Source organism: Rosa chinensis, chromosome 7, assembly GCF_002994745.2.
Source record: "Rosa chinensis cultivar Old Blush chromosome 7, RchiOBHm-V2, whole genome shotgun sequence".
Classification (NCBI taxonomy): Eukaryota; Viridiplantae; Streptophyta; class Magnoliopsida; order Rosales; family Rosaceae; genus Rosa; species Rosa chinensis.
Window position 1 is genome coordinate 9,130,579 of NC_037094.1, and position 5,217 is coordinate 9,135,795.

At 39.9% G+C, this 5,217-nt stretch overlaps 1 long non-coding RNA gene across 2 annotated transcripts; it reads left to right on the forward strand.

Annotated features, from left to right (window-relative positions):
* The first annotated feature begins 874 nt into the window (after positions 1-874).
* Positions 875-2,940, forward strand: LOC112175544. 2 transcript variants are annotated; one of them, XR_002926501.2, is made up of 6 exons: positions 875-999; positions 1,078-1,209; positions 1,565-1,895; positions 1,990-2,476; positions 2,577-2,677; positions 2,802-2,940. It is a non-coding gene; the product is annotated as an uncharacterized LOC112175544 (long non-coding RNA). The 2 variants fall into 2 exon arrangements; XR_005802617.1 differs by having other exon boundaries at positions 1,565-1,781.
* Positions 2,941-5,217: the final 2,277 nt, after the last annotated feature.

Sequence of the window (5,217 nt, forward strand, 5' to 3'; positions counted from 1 at the left end):
TTTCTTGAAAGCGATTACGCTTAGAAATTTTATATGTTTTCGTGGTAGCTTTTTCCGCTCCGAAACTAACCTTTTTTCTTGTTCTCTTTCAGGATGAGTAACCTGAACAAACTGGACTTTGCTCCATTGGGAACAACTAGCTCTTGATATCACAGGTGGGTTCGTGATGTCCGTCAGCATCTCAAGGCCGATGGAATCCTGGATAAGATTCTCGATCCTAGCCAAGACGTGCTAACTGTTGAGCAAGCTCAAGCTTTGGAAGCAAATAGAGCAGCCTTAGAGGCAAATAAGGCTAAAGTCATCATCCTAATGACTCGTCATATGGATGATTCGCTCCAGTACGAGTAGGGCTGGCAATTTGGGCCAAAGCAACTGAATGGACCGAAATTCAAACCGGCCTTAACCGATTTGGGCCAAGAACTCGACCTGCCAACTTTCGGCTCAGCTGAGCCATACCGTTTGGCTCCATTTGGCTCGGCTACGGTATGCCATACACCATACCGTCGGTATACCATACCGATCGAATATAATGTATACATACTGAAAAATATACATATAAAATTGTGTAAGAGGCAGGGTTCGAACCCACATCCTCTTCCACAGAGACTCGGCTCCGAACCACCAGAGCACAAGCTGCTCTCGATATATTATACTACAAATGTTATATTTATTTCTCACTTAGTTCTTATTGTCAAAATTAAAACAAAGACCAACAAACCCTAATACCCCATCACTTACTCACTCGATCCCAGCCTCATTTCTCACTTCTTTAGTTCTTCGTTTTGCTTGACCTAAACCTGCCTCCCTCCCCAAAATCATCAATCCCATATTCCGACCCCTAAAATCATCAAAACCATGGACAAATATCTTGTAGTAGGTCATATCCCAAATCCCCAGCCTTATTTCTCCACAATTTCAACAGGTTCACCTTTGTAGTTTGAAAATCCCCAAACCATCGAAACCCTAATTCTGGAAAAGTGTTGTTTCCTTCACCAAAAGGTAATCTCTACCCCTATTCTATGTTGTTGTTCAATTTTTATTGTCGATTACTCGATTTTGATCAAAAGAAACTCCAAGGTCAAGAAGGTCAAGCTCACCGTCCTCTAGTTCTACAAGGTCGACGACTCCGGCAAGGTGCAGAAGCTGAGGAAGGAGTGAAAGAGAAGGCAGAGGGAGAGCATTTTTCTGGATTAAACCCTGAATGTTTAGGTATGTTAAGTTGGGTCTTCATTCCCTAATCCCATAAGATGATTTTGGCCTTCTTCTTGATTTTTAATTTGGTTTTCTTTATCTAAGAAGGTACTTTTGGAGCTAAAAAGTACTATTGCAGGTGAGAATCACTTATTCTCCTTCAATTGAGTTCATATTTTGTTTCTTGTTTAGCTTTAGGTTAGCTAAAACTCAAATAAACTGGTATATGATTTGTGGTGGCGTTGAGGACTATATAGTTTGAGACAAACTTGTATGTATTTGATAGCTTGTGAACCCCCAAAGACTGAGGATTTTGTCTATTTTTTTGGTGGCTAATTCAACTCTTACCAAGAATTGTGATTTCCAATTGCAGAAACTTAACAGAGGGCCAGGAATAGAGAAGGAACAACTCGATTATGTTGTTCTTCGCCAATTAACATAAAGGTTATTGACTTTTTTTTACCCCCTTTTATACTTTTGTTTATTAACAAACTTTTGATGTGGAAATTGTGGTTTCTAACATTACTTAGTTTCTTTGCTTGGCAAGTACAAAGCTGGTTGGAGCTTACGTTGGAGCTTTTATTTAAAAGGTAATAGACTAATAGTACTTGAGCTGCATGTGAATGATGAATACTATGGGTAGATGAATGCTATGTGAATGATGAATACTATGAACTGTTTGATGTATGCTGGAATGATTAATGGTAAAGTCGCCAAAGTCAATTCCTCACTTATAAGAGTTGCAGCAATAACTAGCAAGTTAAATGGGATTTTAATGATGATGAACGACGAATATAGGTGCTGTGATGCTGCCTCTTCCCAAACCACACTCCTTGAAGGAAGTCAGCCAATGGAGGGGGTTGAGTTTGGCAGTGTTGATAGTGGACAAGCTGAAATTTTGGCTGATTTAATGCAAGAAAGAATGGATGAACAAAATGAGATGATATTGAATGAGGTTGACAAATACTTGGCTGATTGATATGTTAATCCATTGACACCGGGTTTCGATGTGATAGCTTGGTGGAAAGTTAGTGCAAATGCATATCCGATACTTTCAAAGCTTGCAAAGATGTATTTTCCATCCCTTGCAGCACCGTTGCAAGTGAAAATGCCTTCAGTTTGGGGAAAAGGGTGGTACATCCTTATAAGAGTTCCCTAACACCTAAAATGGTGGAGTGTTTGGTCTGCTCAAGTGATTGGCTGAGGGCTACAACACCTAACTTCTACAAGGAACCAACTATGGCTGAGCTGGAGCAGTATTGAGAGCTAGAAGCAATGGAGAGAGGTATAATTCTGCAAATATTTGATTGAATTTACTCGTTTATGTGATTTCTGCAATTTTCTTGAACTTTTACTCACTATCAATTTTCTGTTTTAATTTGTAGAAACTGCTGGACTTAGATTGGATGAACCAAGCTCTTCTATGACCACTGCTGCAACATAAAGAAGATGCACAGTTCAGTTTTCTGCCGGTGCAAAGGTTTTGGTATGAAATCAGTCTTGTCACTTACCTCTTCAATTTATTTTCATCATGTTTTCTTTAAGTTCATCAATTATGGGCTGCTGCATTCTGTTTTAGTCTCTAATATTGAAAAACTGAAACTGTGCAGCAGCATCCCCATAATGGAGAAGATGAGGTGATGGCTGATTGGAACATTAAAGCAACCTAACTTGTGTTTTTTTTTTCTTTTCAGTTTTATGTGTAATGGGACAATGCGTATTTTTCAGTTAATTGTTGGTCTTGTAATTTCTTTATAATTGTTGTGTTATTCTTTCTCTTTTCTTTGGACTTTTGGATGAGTTGCAGCTTTGTACTTTGTTGTGGACTTGTGCAATCTGCCATATGATATACTTTTACACTTTTAGGTTCTATAACTTATAGTTGTAGCTGAATGATTAATGTGTGGATGATATGATGTAGTGGGCTGCAGCAGCAGTAAATATGGAAACCATAAATAGGCTAAACCTGTGCTGTAAAATCCCAAAAACTAGAAAACTGATTAGTCAATAAGTATGAAAAATTAGGCTGCTAAAAGTAAAAAGCTAGAAAATTGAAATGGGCCTTCTGAAACCCAAAAATTTAGATGGCCCAATAGTTCGGTGGAAGCCCATTACCGAATCAAACCAACCAAATAATCGACATACCGAAAATTCGGTTTGGGCCTCACTCGGCCTGGTTTCGGTTATAGTTTGGGCTTACCGACCTACTTCGGTTCGGTAGTGGTTTGGCCCATTTGTGGTCGGTTTTGGACCGAATCAAGCCCTAAGTACAAGTGTATGAATGAAGAAGACCCCAGAAAGTTGTGGGTCTCACTCGAGAAAGATTTGGCAACATCCGTGACTCCCTGCTTCCTGACCTAGAAGTGAGATGGCATAACCTCCGCTTCTGTGATTTCAAGTCAGTTCTTGACTACAACTCGGAAGCACTTTGCATTAAATCCTTAATGGAATTCTGTGGTCCAGAGATCACAGATGCTATGTTGATTGAGAAGACTCTTTTTACCTTCCCCGTCTCTACATTGATGGTAGCTAAGAACTATCGAATCGATGTTAATGCAGGAAGGATCACAAGGTTTCACGAGCTCATTGGAGTTATGAATGTTGCTGAAAAGCATGACAACATCCTTGTGAAGAACTATAATTCGAGATCCGTGGAAACATAGCATATTCTGGAATTCAATTATAGTCGTGTCCCTAAGAGAGGGCGCCAAGAGTGAAACCCTAATCTTAGGGATATTTTTCGACGTTCTGGTCCATATATTGGCTTTACTTGGGAAGGTAACCACCAAAATAGGAGAACACGGAACCGAAGATGTCAACTTGGAAAGAGAGAGGGAGACAACGCCTCTGGCCATGTTGGTGGCGCCACAAACTCTAAGAGCCATCTAAATGACACTTTCAAAGCGCCTCAATCAATGGAGTATGAGCAAAGAGATGTATGTTCTCGATGTGGAGTATCCGGTTATTGGACACACATTTGTAGAGCTCGTGGAAATATTGTCACCGCCTACAAAGCATATTGTGAAGCAAGAGAAGCTCACCATGTGGAACAAGAAGATCACGAAGATGATCTAGAGTGAAGGGTTGAAAACTACAAATCTGGCTGGGATCAATAGATCTCCAATTCTGTATGTCTTTATTTTTCCAAGAGATGTAATAGGTAATTGCCATCTACTTGTTAGTAAATGCCATTAGTTTAGTTTTTCTTCACATAGGCTCATCCAAAATGAGTATGATGTCTGTGAAGGTTTTGAGATAAGTGGTACTTAAGTGAGCTTTGCTCCACCGACATCTCTCTACTTACCTGGTCATATTTATTTTGGAGTTACCGAAAGAAGTCAAATGACTACCTTTGTTTTGCATTAGCTAGCATTTGGATTAGATTATCCTAATGGTTAAGTGACAATGATGTATTTCATTGGCTTATGAATAAAATTTCGAGTTCTTTTCATTATGACTCCATTTTGATTTTGAGCATATTACTCTGTGACTACGATGGCTGGGCCATCAGTATTAATTCAAGGACATGGAATAGCCCAACTTCCCCTTGCCAAATGGCACCTTGATTACTGTCACAGAAACTCTCTACACTCCTAGGGCAAATCGCACCTATGAATAGCTAACGGATTCCATGCGAAAACGCATGTAGAGAACGGAAATGAGTTCATTTGCAATACCTCTAACGATTGTGAACAAAGGCACATCTTAGAGAAGTTTATGTGTCTCTTTAGTGGACTCTATGTCACTATTCGAGCTATTAAATCCAATAAAGTTATGAGAGAATATCTCTTGGATTTAGACTCATATTGGCTTTGTCACGATATGATCAGTCATCCTCGTCATGATATGATGATCCGTCTAGTAAAGACTTCACATGGACATCCTTTCTCTCGAGCGAAATGAAGCATGAATCAATAGTTGATTCCTAGCCTAAGTGTGACCGCCGCTACTGGCACTGCCGCCGTCCACCACCAGCCTAGGGTTGGCACAGTCCCTATTCATGACGCCATGGATGGCGTCAATCAT